General features: G+C 44.1%; 1 protein-coding gene across 1 annotated transcript in view; it reads left to right on the top strand.

Annotated features, from left to right (window-relative positions):
* Window positions 1-22,605, top strand: part of LOC144690820 (heparan sulfate glucosamine 3-O-sulfotransferase 3B1-like) — a 187,901-nt gene that overhangs the window by 90,677 nt on the left and 74,619 nt on the right. The gene's annotated exons all lie outside the window — the stretch shown is intronic.

Raw genomic sequence — 22,605 nt, 5'->3', positions numbered from 1 at the left:
TGAGAGAACGGAGTGCAGTGAGTTCAGAGAGAGACAGATTAAAATCTGCTCCTCTCACCCATTCTAATCTGTCTCTCTCTGAACTCACGGCACTCCGTTCTCTCAGGTCCAACCCCAACATTGTCATCAAACCCGCTGACAAGGGTGGTACTGTTGTTGTCTGGCGCATTGACCTCTACCTCGCGGAGGCTGAGCGTCAACTCGCAGACGTTTCCTCCTACCTCTCCCTGGACCATGACCCCACCACAGAACATCAAGCCATTGTTTCCAGGACTGTCACTGACCTCATCTCCTCTGGAGATCTTCCTCCCACAGCTTCCAACTTGATAGTCGCCCAACCTCGGACGGCCCGCTTCTACCTCCTACCCAAAATCCACAAACAGAACTGTCCTGGCAGACCGATCGTGTCAGCCTGTTCCTGCCCCACGGAACTCATTTCTCGTTATCTTGACTCCCTTCTCTCTCCCCTTGTCCAGTCCCTTCCCACCTACATCCGTGATTCCTCTGACACCTTACGTCACATCAACAATTTCCAGTTCCCTGGCCCCAACCGCTTCCTCTTCACCATGGATGTCCAATCCCTCTACACCTCCATCCCCCACCAGGATGGTCTGAGGGCCCTTAGCTTCTTCCTTGAACAGAGGCCCCAACAATCCCCATCCACCACTACTCTCCTCCGTTTGGCTGAACTTGTTCTCACACTGAACAATTTCTCCTTTAACTCCTCTCACTTCCTCCAAATAAAAGGTGTGGCTATGGGTACCCGCATGGGCCCCAGCTATGCCTGTCTCTTTATGGGGTATGTGGAACATTCCTTGTTCCAGTCCTACTCCGGCCCCCTCCCACAACTCTTTCTCCGGTACATCGATGATTACTTCGGTGCTGCTTCATGCTCTCGTCGGGACCTGGAAAAATTTATTAATTTTGCTTCCAATCTCCACCCCTCCATCATCTTCACATGGTCCATCTCTGACACTTCTCTTCCCTTCCTTGACCTCTCTGTCTCAATTTCTGATGATAGACTGTCCACCAATATCCATTACAAGCCTACCGACTCCCACAGCTACCTCGACTACAGCTCCTCACACCCCGCTTCCTGTAAAGACTCCATCCCATTCTCTCAGTTCCTTCGCCTCCGTCGCATCTGTTCTGATGACGCTACCTTCAAAAACAGCTCCTCTGACATGTCCTCCTTCTTCCTTAACCGAGGTTTTCCATCCACGGTCGTTGACAGGGCCCTCAACCGTGTCCGGCCCATATCCCGCGCATCCTCCCTCACGCCTTCTCCTCCTTCCCAGAAACATGATAGGGTCCCCCTTGTCCTCACTTATCACCCCACCAGCCTCCGCATTCAAAGGATCATCCTCCGCCATTTCCGCCAACTCCAGCATGATGCCACCACCAAACACATCTTCCCTTCACCCCCCTTGACGGCATTCCGTAGGGATCGTTCCCTCCGGGACACCCTGGTCCACTCCTCCATCACCCCCTACTCCTCAACCCCCACTTATGGCACCTCCCCATGCCCACGCAGAAGATGCAACACCTGCCCCTTCACTTCCTCTCTCCTCACCGTCCAAGGGCCCAAACACTCCTTTCAAGTGAAGCAGCATTTCACTTGCATTTCCCCTAACTTAGTCTACTGCATTCGTTGCTCCCAATGCGGTCTCCTCTACATTGGAGAGACCAAACGCAAACTGGGCGACCGTTTTGCGGAACACCTGCGGTCTGTCCGCAAAAAAGACCCAAACCTCCCTGTCGCTTGCCATTTTAACACTCCACCCTGTTCTCTTGCCCACATGTCTGTCCTTGGCTTGCTGCATTGTTCCAGTGAAGCCCAACGCAAACTGGAGGAACAGCACCTCATCTTCCGACTAGGCACTTTACAGCCTTCTGGGCTGAATATTGAATTCAACAACTTTAGATCTTAAACCCCCCTCCCCCCATCCCCACCCCGTTTCTTTTTCCCCCCCCACCCGCCTTTTTTTTCAATAATTTATATAGATTCTTCTTTCCCCACCTATTTCCATTATTTTTAAATCCAAAACTAAAACCTTTAGTCCTTCCACCCCACCCCCACTAGAGCTGTACTTTGAATATCCTGTCTTGCATTCTTAATTAGCACTTTTCTCAGACAAAGACCGCCACCTTCAACACCTCTTTGACCCTTTTGTCTCTGACATCTTTTGATTATCTGCTCACACCACACCCTCAATGTGTCTCTTCCCCCCCACCCACCTTAAACCAATTTATATTTCTCCCTTGTTGAAACTATGCTTCAGTTCTGCTGAAGGGCCATGAGGGCTCGAAACGTTGACTGATTTCTTCTCCGCCGATGCTGCCAGACTTGCTGAGTTTTTCCAGGTAATTCTGTTTTTATTTTGTAACAATTTAAGGATGTTATTTTGCTATTTTCCTCTCAGGTATTGCATTTTTGTTGTAGTCCTTGTTTGGTTATTAGCTCTATTTTATCAGACCTGAACCAAGCCAATTGAGCCTACACTGTGTTCAACTGAGGGGATAGCTCTCTTCTCTGGTTCAGAGGAATATCTGGCTCACTTGCAAAATGTCATCTTCCTGTTGAAAAAGAGAAATAGGAAACTGAGTCTGTGTTTGGCTTGGGATTGTTGTGAACTTGACCACCCACGTTTGGCTCAGTAGATATTCTGAGTTGCTCCTGATAAGAGCAGTTCAGTATTGAGGTGCTGGATGAACTCTGCTATGTAATTATCTTGACATTTTTAGTGCCAGGTGGGAGGGTGGTTAGCTCAATTGGCTAATTGGCTAGGGGGAGATATAGAATGATGTCTACAGCGTGGGCTCAATTGTCATACTGGCTGTGATAGTTCATAGATGGGGGAGTCCCATGCTTGTGAAGAAGTACCCCTCAAGCTATATATAACCAATTGTCTCTCTCTCTTTCCATGCAACACCGTCTCTCCCTGCTCTCTCTCACTCTCTCTCCCCTTACTCTCTCCCTTCCTCTCAAGAAAATCTTCTTTACATGGTGAGGAAATTTGAAAGGTGCCAATAGATGGAAGTGTTTATTTGAAAGTTCCTTGGTATAGGTGGGAATTGCATATTTTAGGACATGGAAAAAATAAATGTTAATTCCACAATAATGGAACAGCATGAATCTTTCATTCCAGGGTCTTTTATTCTTGAGCTTGTATATATTTGGAAGGATAATTTCCTATGCAGTTGATTGCATTGGTAGTGTTTGCTTTATAATTTATTTCAGAAAATAAAACACAATAGGTGTGTGTCTTGGAGTAAAGATCTTTGAGTTCAAATACACCCATTCCCTTTATGATAGCATTTACCAAAATGCCTGAAAGGAAAAATAAAGGCTTACGTTTCAACAACTGTTTCTTCAACTCCTAATAGTTACGTGTAAAGAATGAAGCACAGCGTTGAGAAGTTCCATTAAAAATCTTCATTGATATGTTTATGGCAGCTATGGAATTCTTTTTGTCTTCAGTACAAGCCTGCTAGTCATTTTTCTTGCTGAAGCTCTGAATTATGATTATGTTTATTCCACGAATGCTTTGTAAGCGATTAATACTTTAATTGCTCTATCTCTGTCTTTGTGCTGCTGTTTGAGGCAAAATCTGTTTGTGTTGAATTAAAGCCAAGTAGCACATGTGTGGGACATTTATAGAAATATGTAGAATGTTATTTTTGGAAAGGGAGGCACAAGCTTTCTAAAGCTGGAAAAAGAAAATCTCATTAAAGTGTCTTCAACATTTTAACCAATTGATTTTGTCCTTTTGTATCACGCTTTCATTGTTAGGACTTCATGAAGATGTTGAATCCATCAAAATAGCTCAGTGCAGTGAACGTGTTTTTAAAAATCTAGTTTGCTTAGAAACTGCAGATCTGAACAGTCACAGCTACAAACGAATGTGCAAAATGCTGTTGTCCTCTGACTACTGGAGCAGACAGGAAGGTCTTCAATATTTTTATGGTCTAGTGAGGTCTTGTTGTATGGCCCTTAAGCTAATTATAGCTAGAAACATTCAGCCAATAACTGTTGACACACGCATCTTAGGGCTCAGGATAGACATTCCACAATGATAACAGGAATTGTGTGCTATTTACTTTACTACAACAGACAAAGCAAAATTAAACATGATGATCTAATCATAGGTGAAAACTGTTACACGGTTAAATACTTCTATTAAACAGAAACAAAAAATTCCAATTCCAATTTCCATCCATGGATGAGGAAGGCGTTAGGTCCAATTACGTGTATTTATTCAGAAAAACCTTAAAGGCCTCTTCACCCCCACTCCAATTCTCCTTGTTTTAAAAAAAAGTGTTTGACCCTATTTCAATGAAAAATACACTGTGACCGTAACTTTACATTACAAAAGACAGGTTTGTCCTAAGTATAGTGCAAATGGCAAAATCCAGCCCGTATTTTCACTAGTCCTATTGGATAAGATGACAAAAGCAAAATACTGCGGATGTTGGAAATCTGAAACAAAAACAAAAATACCTGGAAAAACTCAGCAGGTCTGACAGCATCTGCGGAGAGGAATACAGTTGACATTTCGAGTCCGAATGACTCTTTATTAAAAACCAAGGAAATAGAGAAATGAGGTGAAATATAAGCTGGTAGAGGGGGGTGGGACAGGTGGAGCTGGATAGCAGGCCAGTGATAGGTGGAGGCAAAGAAGAGATTGCCAAAGATGTCATAGACAAAAGGACAAAGGGGTGTTGACGGTGGTGATATTATCTAAGGAATGTGCTAATGGGGACATTAAGGGTAGCTTGTCCTGCTTTTCCAGGTATTTTTGTTTTTGGATAAGATGACATCCTGACAGAGAGAAACTATGATGCTAGAAGTCTGAAATAAAAAAAAATAATACTGGAAATGGACACAGGTCAGTCAGTGTCTGAAAGAAAGTTAGGCCAGTGCTTTAGATGTGAATGGTGGACTTTTTTCAGCAAAGCTCACAGTGATAGTCACACTTGCTTCCATGACTATAAAAGCTTATATCTATCAGGAAAAGTTGAGCAGGCTGGGGCTCTCTCTTTCTCAAGTAAAGAGAAGACTAAGGGGTGACCTAACAGAGGCCTTTAAAGTTATGAAAAGGCTTGATAGAGTAGATCTTTCACAACTGGGTGAGTCCAAAACTAGGGACCATAAATGCACCATAATCACTAGGAATTCAAGAAAACCTCTTTTACATGGTGTGGCTGGAATATGGAACACTGTACCACATGAAGTAGTAACAGAAAATACAAATGCAAACAGGAGGAAATGAAACAAGCACGTGAGGAAGAAATAAATAAAGGGATGGGCTGATATGGTGCGATGAAGGGGGGTGAGAGGAGGCTTAGGTGGAGCATAAACGCCAGAGAGGCCAATTGGGCCAGATTTTTTGTGCTGTAAATTCTATTTGATTGCTTCTTAATTCTTCATGCAAAAAGTGATCAATTAGTGGGATACACTTACAGATAGTGTAGTGAGGCAAACCATTGGATTCATTGAAGAAACAATTGGTTGCTGTAATGGGAGTGGGGGTGAAGAGGCCTTTAAGGATTTTCTGAATAAATACATTTACTTGGGCCTAATGCCGCCTCCATTCGTGGATGGAAAGTGGATTTGGAATTTTTGGTTTCTGTTTAATAGAAGTATTTAACCTTGTAACAATTTTCATCTATGGTTAAATCACCATGTTTAATTTTGCTTTGTCTGTTGTGAAGTAAAAAGTACATGATTCCTGTCATCATTGTGACTGACTGGTGGAGATTCCACCCTGCATGTATTTACAGTTATTGGCTGAGTATTTCTAGCTATATTAGGTGCAACCAGAAGAATAAAACCAAAATTTACACTTAATCCAACAACACAAGAATTTTGAGATCATCCAGGACAAATTGCCTGCTTGATCAGCGATCCGTTCATCACCTTAAACAATCGTTCCCTCCACCACCAGTGCAGTAGCAGCAGTGTGTACCATCTACAAGATGCCCTGCAGCAACTCACCAAAGCTCCTTCGACAGCATCTTGCAAACCCACGACCTCTACCACCTAGAAGATCAAGGGCAGCAGACGTGTGGGAACACCACCACCTGCAAGTTTCCCTCCAAGCCACTCGCCATCCTAACTTGGAAATATGTCCCAGTCGCTGTTTGCAACAGGCAAGGTACAGACCGTACCTAATCAGCCTGTGCTTGCAAAAGTTAAAACACAGGGCGGAATCATCCCAGATTCAGGCCGTATCGTCCCAAACTCACCACGTTAATTGTGCATTCCTGAGAAACACGTGGTTTTGATGGTGGGCGGGCTCTCATTCACCTGCCACGCTATCACCTCATGGCTTAATCACGCCAGGTGCCATATTTAAAGTGCAGCCACGTGCACACCTTCCAGCCCAGGACTGCTACACAGAAGACATGGCCCCAAAAGGCAAGAACACTGCAGCCCCCCCCCCACCCCCGGTTTCATGACACGTCCCTCGAGTGCTTTTTAGATGCCCTGGAGGCCCACCGTGATGTTTTCTAACCCCAGTCTGGCCGCAGGAGGGGCAGTAACATCACCAATCCAGCTTGGAAGGCAGTTGCAGCAGTGGTCAGTGCCAACGCCCTGCAAAAGTGGACAGCCACCCAGTGCTATAAGAGGATGAATGATCTCCTCTGTTCTGTAGAATAAGTCACTCTTCTCATCACTCATCTCACACACTCACAAACCCATCACACATCCACAGGGATCTCTCTCACTGCCAGTTCAAGGGACATCACCGTTCACTTTTTCACGCACAACATCGTTGTCCTCATCCCATTCATGGCACCACTCACCACCCACACATGCCAGGCATACTTATCGTCTGGTCTGGCAGGCGTCCTGCTTACATTCTCCCCATTGGTATTCATGTAGGACAAGCTGGCACACAAGAGAAAGAGGTCGCAGATTGGTGGAGGAATGCCTGAAATCAAGGTCCTCAAGGACTTTAAATATAGAGCCATCAAGCTGGCCGACTAAGATCTGGATTGTTCCAGTGCTGATAATGAGGTTGGTGGTGCTCTACCAAATAAGGATCCAGCAGTGCAACATCCATCAGACAATCGTGCTGTGAGCCACTTCCCCTGTTCTGTAGTCCCCAGCCATGCACTAATTACCTTTTCTTGCTTTCACAGGCACACCAGGGAAACAGCCGATGGAGTCCACGACCCAGGGCCTCCAATCAAGCCCCGAAGAAACCTCCAAAGAGGAATTTGAAGGCACCTTCATTGAAGACACAATTCTCACCCACACCCTCCACCAGCACAGGGAGACGCACCTCGGTGGGACATAGCTTTAGACTAGCCTCAGGATCACAATCTGGTGACCAAATCGCATTGTCTGATCCACTGCAGGCGGTGGCAGGGACTTCCTAGGTTTCCGGCACTCGGAGGACTGCTGGAGGCCAGAAATCTGCTGACTCCAAGTCAGATGAGGAGCCTCTGGACTCAGTCATACCTCAGTTGCTGGAGCTGCAAAGGCAAGCTCGGGAACACCAGGAAGGGATGCCTGCTGCATCCTCAGATTGCAAGTCTGTCTTGTCTTCAGGTTGAGGTGATAGCGCCGGCATGCCAACGCACCGAGGTCAACGCTGATAGGATAGCAGCCGCCACGGAGACCTTGGTCCAGGACATCGGTCCTGCACCGCTGCGCGGGCTGAACTCCATCACTGATGCCATAGTTGGCCTCCAAATGAGTGTGTGTGCGAGAGGGGTATGGGGCAGCTCGAACACACTCAAGCTACCCCTTCTTCTCAAGGAGCCAGCCAGGGGTCCTCGGGCACCCATAGGGAGAAGGATCAGCAGGTGCGTGCCCCAGGGCCATCCACCCAGGTGACTCTGGGAGAGTCTGGCCCATCCGAATCCCCTCTTCCTGTGACCCCAGCAGCTCCAGTTCCACAGACCAAGGAGGGTGCCACTGCCGCATAGCAGGACCCAAAAGCAGGCCAGGGCCCTCCAGGTCTCGGCCCTCCAGAGGACACTAATCAAAATGATCACATTTAGGATGTAGCAGTCAGCAAGCTGCCTCCATCTCTGCTGTGGATGTCGGGGGAGCATCAAGACATAGGGGCAGGGTTAGGAAGGTTAAGAAGATGTAACTCTTTCGAGTACATTCACAGTTCTTGACTTTTTTTTTTGTTCAAAGTCCTGGAGTGGGACATGAACCCACAACCTTCTGACTCAAAGGTGAGGGTGCTATGAACTGAGCCACAGCTGACACCTCTAAGAAGATGTAGTTGCACAGCCTGGGCATGGGTTTTAATCATTTGTACATAATGTTCACTATTGTAAATAAGCTCTCAAGAATGTCTCCTTCCCTATGGCTCCTTGTTATGGATGAACAGTGTTCATGTCACTCCGATGTGAAACCTTGGTTCCTGCACAAGATAAAAGCAAGTGTCTCAGTCCAGGGCCTCTTCCCTGTGTGCAGCCTTCGGACTAAAGTGATGGTCCAGCCTCAAATTCCCTGGGCACGTTAGTGATGCCTGCACCTCAATGGTGCTTGTCATTGCTGCCAGAATGTCCTGGGCAGGCATCACAGAGTTCCGTCATTCTCTCTGTGTGCTCTCAGCACCTTTTTGAGGTGGGGCTGGCCCTCATCTCATCAGCCTCTGTGACCAGTGACACTGTGCTCCTGAAGGGGTCAGGTGCTGAGGCTGACACAGAATCAGGTACATTTGATGTTTCACTGCTGCGTTTCCATGATGTGACCCTGGTCACAGATCGCTGTCGTCTTCATCTCTGCTCTCTGTACCATGGCTCATACCATGAGGCATACAGCTAGGTCACTAGGCTCCATGCTCCTGATGTTGTACTCCTGCAGGATGAAAGTGAGAGGTGTGTGGGTTAGCTTGGGTGGGGAGATGATTCTGGCGGGCTGGGCTTATATGCAGATGTATGACAATGAAGGTCCCAATGTCTAACGGTGGGAAACACGGCCCGCCATTGACAGGCAGAACGGATGATTACAAACTGGTTTCCCGACATCATGAAACCAATTTTTGGCCTTCTCGTCTTATTGTCTGCGAATGCCGCTGAACACGCCCGATGCCAGCGGGCACCAAAAATTCCACCCACAGTGTCCAACATTATATGTGATTCCGTGATTGGACAACATTTACTAAATATTCCTCAATGTGCTAGGGATTCCACTGACAACCAATTTTAGATTGTCAGTTGGTGTCTCAGTGTAGCACGTTTGCTTGTTTTGGAGTCTACATATGTTAATACACAGGGTCCTGTTCTTTGCAGACAGAAAGAACATGTACACACATTATGCCTGTTTCAGCTAAACAAAATAAGTGACAGCCATTCACTGACTCATTCCTCGGGGCAATGCATTGGCCAGTCAAGGTCAAGCTGCCTGGTTTAAATTTCAAATAATGCTTGGCAGTTAACTGTCAGTCACCATCACTGGTGCATTCTCCATGGCAATGCCTCTACCAATCAGTGTCCACTTGCCAACCAATCAGCACTGTCTCTTCACATACAGTATAAATTGTTGACTTCCTCTTATATTTGTATTCTTGCGAAGTGTCCGGAACAGTGCAAGACGAAAAGCTTCGAAATGCCTCTTTTCTCAGCAATGCTCAAATATATTGTTCCCTCGCTGTCACTGGGTCAAAATCCTGGAACTCCCTCCCTGACAGCATTGTGGGTGTACCTTCACCACATGGACTGCAGTGGTTCAAGAAGACAGCTCATGACCACCTTCTCAAGGGCAGTTAGGGAGGGGCAACAAATGCTGCCCTAGCCAGTGATGCCCACATCCCAGGAACAAATAAAAATCTGATTTCCTGTTTGTTCAAACCAGTGTGTATCAAGATAATTAATTATTACTATTTTGAGTTGTCTCTCCTGTTGAATTCACTTTTACAAGGCTCAAATATTGCCCTGGACACCACCTCCAATGACTCCTTGAGTAAAACTGTTTTAACATAGTGAAACAGGAAAATTTACTATATATTTTCGACCTGCTTTCTAAGCATGCCTCGTATAAGTTGATGGAGGAGGAGGCAGATTCTTTATACATTAGGGATATTTTTCTAACTTGCTGCAAAGTAGGAGTGTGGCTTTTATCTTGTAAGTCCAAGCAAATTTTGCTTGAACTGTTTTGTTTGGTTTGTATCCATATTTTTGATCTTTAAGGATCTGAGACACATTTTCTGCTATTTCAGTGCAAGTACTCCCATGAAAGCAACTCTACTAAAGAGACTTTGATTGACATTGCTGTTTACCTTAGTGTTAAAGGAGAAATTAGGGCTGGATTTTTACGGAGTTGGGAAGACTTTGTGGATCGTTAAAAATGGTAGGCAGAGCCCAGATGTGGAAGTCCCACACCTATTTCTGACAGAACCAATTTTTGCCTGAAGGAGGAAGGGGGCGGAGGGGGGTAGGGCATGATTCACACAGACAGGAAACCTGAACTCAGCAGGGCCATTTTAATTAATACTGAGTTCAAACAGACACCATTTTGGCTGTTACAAAGGCCTAAAGTGGCAGTGTGGGAATCATGAATTCATGGAGCAGACATTAACACATTTGAAGGGTGAATAAGGTCTGTATAACTGTCATGAAGATTTTTTAAATGCCCTGGTCTTTAAACTTAAAGGTTGCAGCTGTCACTGAGAATTTTTTAAGAAGTCCCTCTGCTGAACTGTTTTGACTGACAGGTATAGGTTAGAAAAAAAAGTAGCATCTGGCCATGCAGTTTCAATAAAGCTTTTTGTTGACATATCCCCAAGGGCTAGTATTGTTATTATAAATGCTTGGCTGAGTTTCAAAAGCTATGACTATCTCACAATGGGTTCTGAGTTCACAGTTTGACAGTTCCAAGAGCCTATTAAAGATTAGCAGTCTTTGATGCAGGGTCTAAATAAAAGTTTTTGTTTTTACAAGAGATTAAACACTTGATTCTAAAAGCTTTGAATGGGTTTCACTATCAAGTGTGTATGAGTGAAAGCTGTATTAAATTGTTTTTTTTTCTTCTCCACATGGCTCCTGAGATTTGTCCATGGTGGATGCTAGGTGAATGGGTATGGAGGTGGCATGGGGTGGGTAGGGGGCATGATTTGGCATGGTGATTGAGGGGCCATGGGAGCTGAGTGGGTCTGGCTGAAGGGGCGTGGGGGCTGTGGGCTAAGGGCCTGAACAATCTAAAACAACTGGGACAAAGTCCCAGAGAACTGAGGCGCGGGCCTCTAGCCCGCCTGTTCGGCTCGCACCCACTCCAGTGGCCGCCTAGGTTCTGCATCTGGGGTCAGTGGGCCCAATTCTATTCGACACCCTTCCTCGTCCCAGGGTGAAAATCTAGTGTTTCAGGGTACTTTCTAATGAGGCAGATTTGGCAAGTCAGGAAATTACTCGACTTGAGCCAACCACCTCAGTAGCCAAAATCCAGCCCTTAGCCTCCATTCAGCAAGTCAGCAGAAAGTTTGAGAAATCTTTTTTAGAGTATAGCTTCCAGGCAGACCTTCATTAAGGTCCAAGCCAATTCTACTTCAGTCTAACTAGAGCCACAGTGCTTGACAGTCTTTTCCCTTGGGTCTTTATGGAAGCTTATCTTCGTCAGAGGAAATATTTGGCTAAATAGCATTTCAGTTTCAAAATTTACTGTATGACATCATTCTGAGACTATCACTGTTTAAGATGTCAATAACATTGAAATAAGATATCAGAAAGGTGGCTTCAATCAATACTGTACTCTGATTATCCCTAAAGAAACTTGAGTTTTTGCATAATCTCGACTCTCAATCCTCTCAAAAATTTACATACAGTTCCTAAATTTTTACACTTCCTAAATATTTTCACCCACCCCTGGTTAGATGTGGGTAGGAGGCCTCTCTTCTTCATGTAGTCTCCTTTAATTGTGCAAAAGGAGAGATATGCAAATCCCTAGCCTCATGATTTTGAAGTTGAGAATGCTCTATGATCCTCAGTTAAGAATCTGCTTACTGTAGGACAGTAGCCTGTCCTTCTTTCTTTTCTGTCCATCTGACAGGGGAAATGCAGCCTGAGAGTCACTGAAACTCATTAAGATGACGCGCTCCAGACAAAACTCCCATGATTGAGTCATGCTCAGCTCTAACTGCTGTCCCGCAGATTGCAGCCTAGCCATAAGTTTTGATGTATTTGAACTCTTCATCAACTCATTAATAGATCATAGCATTTGCAGCGATCTTTCAATTAAGTGACTTGCTGGATTTAGTGGGGTTTTGACTGAGGTTTTACTGTATTCTAACTTGGCAGGTTTTTCAGTTACACTAGTCTGAAACAAATGGCTCAAACCACTTGGGCAGTTCTGAATACTGGAATTGGTAAACAATTAAAATGAGGAAGAGCTTTGGAAAATGTTAAGTTTGCAATATTATTATGATGTTTCTGTGTACCCGGAATCATGCTCCCCAGATAAGGTGGTAATACAAAAGCAAAATGCTGCAGAGGCTGGTCAGGCAGCATTTGTGGAGAGAAACAGAGTTAACATTTCAAGTCAATGACCTTTCATTAGAACTGGAAGAAGTTAGAGATTTAACATATTCAGAGATTTAACAGTTTTTAAGCAAGTACAGAGGCAAGGAGATGTTGGAGCCTGAAGGAGCAAAAGAGAATGTTTGTGATAGGCTAGAAGGCAGGAGTGATTAAATGACAAAAGTGATGCTGGGAAAAGCCACCATAACAGGAGAAGCAAAGAAACAAAAGATGGGTCCAGAGGAGTAGTTAATTGCAACAGCAGAACCTTTGCCCGCACCAGCTGCTGAAAACAATTGGAGGATTGGTGATGATCTGAAATTGTTGCGTCCTGAAGTTTGTAAAGCGTAATGAAAAGAACAGGTGCTTTTCCTCAAACTTCCAGTGAACTTCATTGAAACGGTGAAGGTTTTGGACAAGAGATCCAGGCAGAATGTGTGGAAGAACTTTTTTACGCAATGTGTGTGATTATGAGCCGAAACTCACTCCCCACAATGGTGCTGAAAGCAGAGATGATAAATGACTGCAAAAAGAAATTGGATAGAAACTTGAGGGAAATAAACTTGCACAGCTATGGGGATTGAGCAGGGGAATGGGGAACTGACTGGATTCCTCCACAGGGAGCGGCATAGATTCAATGGGCCGAATGACCTCCACTGCCATAAATCTGACTCCGTTAGGAAGCCAAGGGCAGAGATGTCAGGAAGGGTTTTCCACACGGGCTTGGAGACCCTGTTTTAAACCCCAGCTGAAATTACCCCTGGACAAGTCTGATCCCAGGGTGGGACCCAGCCTGATAAACCCTAACTTTTACTTGTTTGTTTAAATACATGGAGAGTGGCTACTGAACAGAGTCACAGGAGTCAGCTGGTGAACTTTATACAAAATAATAAAACGTTTATTCAACAAGAAAAGAACTATGGGAAGAATTTTCCGGTCGGTGAGCGAGGGCGGGGCCTGCTCATTGACGCATAAAATTACGTGCGGTGATGTCGGGCGAGCGTCCTGACATCACCGTGCACCATTTAGATTGTCAGTTTGGGGTGCGCAGCCACGTCGGCTGTGCGCCCGCCGAACTGTCAAAGGTCTATTAAGGCCATTAAGAAAGTAATTAAAGTTGTTAGGAACGCTGCCCGTCCTACCTTAAGGTTGGCGGGCAGGCAAAGAGCCCAGGCGGCCTTTGCATTTTTCATGAAATCTCATCCACGGGTTTCATGAAGGGTTTATTAATTAAATAAAAAATTTTGAAAAAATTAATAGACGTGTCCCAGCTTCACATGAGGGGACATGTCCTTAAAAATTTTTTTCTCCTTTATTAAATTTTTCAGAACTTAAACTAATCTCCCTGAGGCACAGAGGTGCCTCAGGGAGATTTCTGTGCTCTTTTGCGCACATGCGTGAAAGAGTACAGGCCCCAACTCAAGGAACCCCCGCCCCCCTACCCCCCTCCGCCCGCACAGGGAGCGCACAGCGCTTCCGGGTGTGCGTCACGCTGGGCGGGCCTTAAATGGCCCACCCATGTAAAATGGCGGCGCGCACCCGATCGGGGCGCCAATCGGGTTCACACTCGCTCCCGCACAACCCCCCCTCCCCAACAGGGGGAAAATTCAGCCCTATATTACAATACTCCTTCACCCACAATTATACCTTTACAGATATATACAGATTTGTAAGGATAACACAAGTCACAAAAGCTATCTTATACTCTTATACTGCCAACCCAGACAGATGCTATGAATCTCTCCTAAACTCCCCCCAGACGCTTATTACACCATCAGCCAGCCAGTCTCATTGAATTCTGTCCTTCAGATGAGCGTTTCCAATCTCCACTCTCCAAGACCTCACCTTGGAATCTTCTCCCAAACTGATGCTTTCTCTCTGATGCCTTCGGCAAGGGTTCACCTCCAGGGTTTTGAACTCTCCTTCTGATGTTCCTCTTCCCTGGTCACCACATGCATTCACGCAGTCTTCCATGCACTCTCTCTCATCAATTCAGCCTTAACAGAACACCACTGCTTCACATTCCCATAGCAAAGAATTACAGACCTTCAGTTGACTCTTTGAATATTCTTGCTTCTTGCAAACTGTTCTCACTTTAAATCTGAAGCTTGGAGCCTTTCTGCCCCTCACTCTTCACTTCGCTTAACGGGACCTTTTCCCAGGTTCCTTTCCTTCCTTTAACTAGAACTAACTTCTTTGGACTTTCCCTTCTTCCACTCCCCTGGACTTTTGGGTTTTTTTTTTTAGCTTGGGACTTCTATCTGTCCCCTTTGCTCCAAAACCAGCTGAACTCCAACAGCTTCCAAATCAAACTGCTGTATCTATAGTTGTGTGTGTGTGTCTGTGGGAGGAACCTGCCTACCTGGCCCCCTATTGCTAGGCAACAGCCCTATTCATTCTACACTTGTGTGTTTACCTTTACCTTATAGCAGTTGTAAACTCCTCAGTAGAAATGCAAGCAGCCTTTTAAAGTGAAACTAAAACTCCATTTTATCTCTCAACACACACATACAGAAATACAAATTAAACTTAAACTTTAAAGCTAAAACTAATGCCTAAAACACACAAATACAAATATAACATAATTAAACTATCTCTATTTCCTAACAGGCCCCAACATCAGGGTCAAATGGGGATTGGTCACAGAACGTGATTTTCCCCGAATTAGCTAATCAATGGCCAGAGGGCAAGCTATCATCCAGTTGGTCAGCAGAAAGCCTCTTAAAGCTGGGGGGCCAATAGGAGGCCCACCAGCACTGAGGATGCAGCAGGCTGCCTTTCCAAGTAAGTGCGAGAGAGGGTGCCCTAAAATAGGAACATCTCTTCAGCACTTCAACATTAAATTTAGAAAATATCCTCAGCAGAGTGGCCACCACTTTGAAGGGGAAATCCTACACACAGGGCAACCTGTGGTTGCAGCTGAAGCCAGGGCATTGGGGAGGGCTTCTAAGCCTGCCTAGAACGCCATGTGGCACCCAGTTTGCTGCCAGGAGGTGACCTCCAGGCTGCTAAACTGTTCCCCAACACTTGGGTCTTTACCTGTCTCAATTGGCTACCCGCTGCTTGAGGGCAGGTAGCGCTGCTGCCCCTCCCATCCCACCTCTGGGGAAAATGGCCTGAGGGTGGGATGGAGCTGGCATGCTGGCCAGAGGCTTGAATTTATGTGACAACACACATCTGTGCTCACCTCAACGGAGGCTAAGGATGCAGCTCGTCTTATCAGGAGTGGGATGGAGAATTAAAATGGCAAGTAACAGGGTGCTCAGGATCAAGCTTGTGGAAGCATTTTGTTGGAAGAAGCATTTTGAAAATCCACATTGATCTGAATGCAAATTAAGGAAATTGTTATTTTTTTAACTGTATATATCCAGATTGCCCAAATGTTGGTTCAGTGAAGATTTTTAATTTGACTTAATAGTTATCCTTATTCAGTTTCCACCATCAGATCTTCCCCAACAAATTTGTGTGAAGAATTGGTATTATATTTACTGAGGTCTTTGGTACACTCTCTATTCAGTTATAGACCCCACTGTGATGTCAGCCATGGCAGGATTGTCCTATGGGGAGAGATTGAGGAGAATGGGCCTATATTCTCTAGAATTTAGAAGAATGAAAGGTGATTTCATCAAAACATACAAAATTCTTACAGGGCTTGACCAGGTAGCTGCCAGAAGGATGTTTCCCCTGGCTTAGTGGGGGGTGGTGTGGGGTCTAGAACAAGGGGACAGAGTCTCAGTATAAGGGGCAAGCCATTTAAGACTAAGATGGGGAGGAATTTCTTCAATCAGAGGGTGGTGAATCTTTGAAATTCTCTACCCCAGAGGGCTGTGGAGGCTCAGTCATTGAGTATTTTCAAGACAGAGACTGGTAGATCTCTTAATATTGGAAATATCAAGGGATATGGAGATAGTGTGGGAAAAATGGTGTTGAAGTAGAAGATCAGCCATGATCCAGTTGAATGGCAGAGTAGGCTGGAGGGGCTGAATGGCCTATTTCTGCTCCTATTTCCTACGTTCCTATGTTCAGCCCCACCAATGGATATTGCCAACAAAACCTCATGAGGCAAAAGTACAGAGTACTACCAGCTAGAATACACCCAAAAAACTCTCTGTGCAGTCCTGGCAGAGCAGCTCAGCAAGGTATTTGTGCACGTGTCCCTAAATGAACTGATCTTGCTCAACAACACAATGGTTTAATGTTGCTGCCAAAACAATGTTCATGCTCTGTTGAATGCTGAGGTCCTGGGGCAGGAGAGCTGAAGAAGGAGTTGGTCAACCGAAAGTGATCTTTTTGAGACCAAACTCAGTTCTTTGCATCAGTAACTTTTCTATTGATTTCAGTATTGATATTGGAACTTCCTTCTGTGTTGATTGATAGAGTTTGGCAAATTCTAATTGAGCAAAGGAGTCCTGTCTCCTCACCTTGAAATGCCATCAAACTAAACTAATCCAGAAGCTCGTACTTCTGGAGTAGACTACCTGACGGTCGACTACACCCTTGCACGTGGCCACTGCATCTTATTACTGATGGCGCATTTGTATTGATAATGCATTAATTTTGCACTTTAATTCATGGCTGGCACATCAGTTGGAAATAGCAGTCCAGAATCTGCACTTGTTCAAAAACACTGTTTCCCATCATTGGATTGGGCGTTCGACGACCTGAAGCTTAAAAAAAAGTGCACTATAGTTATTGCCGGGAATAAAAGGTGGATTAATGTATTATCTTGTAAATAGCCTTGAAACAAAGAAATTTATTTTTCAACAAGAATCTGTCCAGTTCTCGATGGTTCTTCTCCTCGAGTTAAATATCTGTTTGACCTCAATAGTTGAGAGTGATCTCAGCTGGGTTAAATGAAAGTGGGAGTACTGCATATAAGAAAAAGAAACATCTATCTAGGATGGGGGTGCCTTTGGGGGAAGGTTGACAGCCAAATTAGATCATCAGTCGTACATTGCATTGTGGTCATTATGCAGAGATCCACTGATTACATCCAAGAATTATGGGATGGCTGTTGTCATATTCCGTCAGGCTCCAGTTGACGAATGTTGTGTAGAAATCGTTATAAAATGAAAAATTATTTATTTACCCTTGTGCCCATGGGAATCTTAAGTTAACTTTTTAAGGTTAGATAAAGAAAGTCCTTAAAGTTTGCTATTATTAAATGTTTTTGGTTTGACTTAATGCAGCGATGTATAGTCTTTGTTTTAAGCAAATATGAAAATGTAATTACAGAACTGTTGAGATACAGTGGGAGGGAGTATTTTGCATTGGGTGTTAATGGTAACAAGAGGATGTCAGCAAATGGGTGACTAAAAGCAGTAACCGACTTTCCTTCTGTTAACAGCTTGTTAAAGGTTTGGTGTAAAAAAAAGTGTTTGCTTAAAAAATCAAAATTGGACCAGATTTGCTGTCGTCCTCAGTCCTTCAAAATCTTCCTGATTTCAAATTCTGGTTTACACTTTCATTCCTTTTAAAGAGCCGCAGATTAATTTTCCTTGTTTCCCCTCTCTTGTCCACTTATCTTAGAAACAAAGTGCCAAGAAATGGTTGGTAGCATGGTTACATACACCTATGGTGCTGTACCCCTGTATGAGTGCATTGATATGGGGAAGGAGGTAAGGGGGCAGCTGTACTGGAACTAATTTTCATGCTTTTTCACCATTGATGAGCTCACTCTATTAGTTTTCTCTCAAAGTTCTACCTTGAAATTGCGTTTTTGGGAGATTGGAATTTCAAACAAATATATTAGCTTTGAAGAAGAGTCATAAGGATTCGAAACGTTAACTCTTTTTTTTTCTCTCCACAGATGCTGTTAGACCTGTTGAGTTTTTCCAGCATTTTCTGTTTTTGTTATGTAATTTCAGGGTATTTATTCTAAGGGTATTTTTCCTTCAGTGCATACCCTGTAGTTTAACAACCTTTGAATGGGACTAAGTTTTAGTTTTATGCTATATAAGTGACCAATTGTGACCTTTTCCCCAAAAAGATACTTCATTTATAAAATTAATGGAAGTACATTACATGACCGTTCAAAGTTGACACTACATTAGGTGCAAACCAAATCAGTTTCTTAAAGTACTGTACATTACTCATTACATTTACAATTACAGTTAACAGTTACAAGAATCATTACATGTCAAACATACAGCCCAAAGGGTTTTACCCAGTTTTTAATCCCTTGATATACTGTGGCAGGCGGCCTTTCTTCATTGCGCCTTTGCAGCAGCTGCCCTAAGCCTTAGTGCACCCTTAGGCATTTAGTCCTGGACCTTGGAATGTGCCAGTCTACAACACTCAATTGCAGACAACTCTTTGCACTGGAAGACCATCGAATTTCAGACTTTGGTGTGCGACCAATTGTGACTTGCAGTTCAACTCTTTCAATTACCCCATTCTGCAGTGAAAACATATTTGTTAAATTAATTTAGTGTGTTTCCTGGTGTGCCTTTTCGTCTGCTTCGTGTCCTGAGAATGCTTCTGGCTTCTTTAGAGTGTTAGAAAAAAACGAAGGCCGTAGTTACTTTGTCGAAATAAATCTGTTCTCTCCACGTGATCACAGCTTGTTCACCGCCTTTAACTGAACTGCGTTTCTTCAATGATACCAGGATAAAATGTTAATTCAACCTCTACATCCTTTTCTATGCACCTACATTGTAGGTGGGCAGAACAAGTTTTTATTTTGTTGGTACACAATGCGTTTACATCAGCAAATGTGTTTCATTTCATTGTGCCACGTGTTCATTATAGCAATAATGTAGAATCATGAGAATTGACAGAAAGGAGGCCATTCAGCCCAGCATGCGAATGCTGACTCGCTGAAAGCGTTATCCACTTGCATCCATTCACCTACCCTTTCTGCACACCCTACTTTTTTTGTCAAATATTTATCAACTTTCCCTTCCTTTCCCTTATAGATTCTATGGGCAGAATCTTTGGCTGGGCGAGTGGTGGTGGGGCCCACTTGCTGAGGCGTAAAATGACGCGCGGTGATGTCGGGCATGCATACCAACGTCACCGCGCGTCATTCAAATTTTCCATTCGGCAGGCACGCACCCGAGTCGGCTGCGCGCCCGCTGAACTGACAAAGGCCTATTAAAGCCAGTTAACTATCAATTAAAACAATAAACTGAGCTGCCCGTCCAACCTTAAGGTTGGCGCGGGGGCAGGCAAAGAGCCCAGGCAACCTTCGCATTTTTCATGGAACCTCATCCTTGGGTGTGATGAGGTTTCATAAAGGTTTTTAAAGGTTTGAAAACATTTTTAATAAAATTAATAGACATGTCCCAGCTCATGTGACAGTTTCACATAAGGGGACATTTCTTAAAATTTTTTCTTTTCCCTTTATTAAATTTTTTTGAACTTAAACTAATCTCCCTGAGGCAGCTCTGTGCCTCAGGGAGATTTCTGCGCTCTTTCGCACGCATGCACGAAAGAGCGCAGGCCCCAACTCTCCCTTCTCCCCACCGTCCGCACAAGGAGCACTCAGTGCTTAATTGGCCCACTCACGTAAAATGGTGGCGTGCAGCCAATCATGGGTGGCGATCGGCTGCGCGCATGCCCGTTTCTGCCCAACACCACCCCCCCACCCCCACCCCAATGGGGAGAAAATTCTCTCCCTATGTCTGATTGGCATTCCATGCCTAACTTTGTGTGAAGATACTATTCTCTTAATCTGTCCTTTTGTTCTTTTGATAATCATAACTATATGATCTTAAGTTAGCCACTTAACACTGTGGCAGATGTTTTTCCTCAATTTACCAAATAAAAACCCCATTCTAATTTTGAACATCTTGATTAAATCTCTTCTTAATCATCTTTGTTTTAATGAAAAGGACCCTAATTTCTTGAGTCTATCTTCATAACTTAGGCCTGACTTCCATGTATCAAGTTAATGAGTCACTTTTGTACCATTTCCGTGTACCTTGCAATGTGTATTTACAGCAAATTATTATCCTCCATTCTATCTGATATGTACACCTCATTTTTTACAGGTATTGTACAGGCGCTATGCCATCAAGACTTCCTGTTGAGAGATTAGCATCTCTTCAATGTAATTAACTATGAGGCCATTTAGGAGCTGGGGTTCAGGAGGGGTGACGGAGGGTGGGTAGGATAGTTGTTGCAAATGAGTCTGCTCATACCTTTCCTGGTAATAATGTTTCAAACCAGATTGGATCTTTGAAGTTTGAAAGATTGGTGGACCTCATTGATATGGTTATGTTGAGCAAATTCCCTCCCAATTGGGTTTATATGGAATAATATCTTGATTATTCATCAATGGGTGGGTCTGACATTATGATTTTCCTATACTTTGTTTACTTTGTTTAAAACGTGTGGAAAATTAAGTGTTTGTGAGTGATGGGCAGTTAATAGTTCAAACTTTTGCTTTCATGGGGCTATTTTTAACATGAAAGGAGCAAACAGTAGATAGAAAACAGAGAAATGGCCCTGTGCTAGAATGGAATTTCCTGAAAAAGACACAAATTAGAGAGAGAATTATGGATACCTGGGAGTGATTACAAGGCAGTAATCTAATCAAGATCTTAAATTGCATCAGAGACCACAAGAGGCCTCAATCACTCCTCATCTGTGTGGCAGTTTACTATTACTTCCTCCAATCTAGTCCACTGCTCACAATGCAAGTGAGATTGAATGCTTTGGTTATACTAAATATCTCCCATCTCCAGGCAGGTGTGATCTTGATCTCTATGTGGCTCACCACCTAGTGTGCAATTCTTGCTCACCACCTAGTGTGCAATTCTTATTCCCCACCCCCCCCACTCTGATCATTCTGCCTTTGGCCTCCTCCTCCCTTCCAAATAAACTTCAACACCAGCTTCAGGATCGGAGTTCTCACCTTCTCATGATGCTCTTAAGGGAGAGGCAGAGCAGGGCGGTGATAGCTAATCCACAGTCAACTATGGCTCAGTTAGTAGCACACTCAACTCTGAGTCAGGAGGTTGAGAGTCCGAGTCCAAGACCCACTCCAGAAGCTTGAGCACAAAATCTAGGCCGACACTCCAGTGTGGTAATGACACAGTACTACACTACCAGAGAGGTGCCATCTTTCAGGTGAGGTATTAAACCAAGGTTCCATCTATTCTCTCAGGGTATCTAAAAGATCCCATAGGTCTATTCCAAAGGACAGCAGGGGGATTATCCAAGTGTTAAGGCCCAATGTTTATCTCTCAATCAAGGTGACTGGAAGAAACATATTATCTGGTCATTATCACATTGGTGTTTGTGGGATCTTTTGGTCCACTCTTCAGATGTTGACAAATCTACATTTCTCCAGTTTTTTTTCTCTGTTTTTATTCCTATGCTATAATAACTGCTCCCAAAAACACCTCCGTGCTAATTGAACTGCACTGGCAGTGTCTCGAACTAGCCAACAGCAAAACAAAAATGACAAGAAGGGGTTCCTGAGAAACACCAATAGGTAAATAATCAGATCGGCTGTGATCTTGCCGAATAGCGGAACAGGCTCGAGGGGCCAAATGGCCTACCCCTGCTCCTAATTCTTGTGTTCTTGTGAATATAGTACAACTTAGCAGAAAACGCTTAGTTTAAGTGCAGGTGTTGAATATTAAATAGATTCTAATCAAGGGTGCTGGGATTACATCATGAGACGTAAGAGTGAAGCTGTTAGTTTGATGATTCGAAGGGTTCAGATAGCAATGTGGAAATCGGTCATTCAGCCCAATGGGTCTGTGCCAGCATTTATGCTGCACTAGAGCCTCTTGCCTCTCCTTCCCCCACCGCTTCATCGCATCCTATCAACATACCCTTAACTTTTTTTTCTCCTTCATGTGCTTATGTCCTTCAAAGCTTTCACGCATCCACTAACAGCCAATTAATACTATTTATTACGCACTGGATAGAGGTTTGAAAGAAAACGAAAGCAAATTTTTAAAACTGAGGTTCAATTTTTGAGTCTGTGCTGCTGTTGAGACACCCAGTCCAGTGTGAATGCTTATTAAGGGATGAAAATTCACTTGACATCCTCTGGCAGTAGGTGTGAGACCTCCCCGTTGGCATAGACTCTGAAAGTTTAGGCTAATACCTTTAATGTTTCCCAGTTAATTGTACCACAAAACATGAGCTTTAAGATATTTAATTTGA

This window comes from Cetorhinus maximus, chromosome 15 (assembly GCF_964194155.1).
Source record: "Cetorhinus maximus chromosome 15, sCetMax3.hap1.1, whole genome shotgun sequence".
NCBI lineage: Eukaryota > Metazoa > Chordata > Chondrichthyes > Lamniformes > Cetorhinidae > Cetorhinus > Cetorhinus maximus.
The sequence above is the reverse complement of the archived record's forward strand: the minus strand, read 5'-3'. Positions and strand labels throughout refer to the sequence as shown.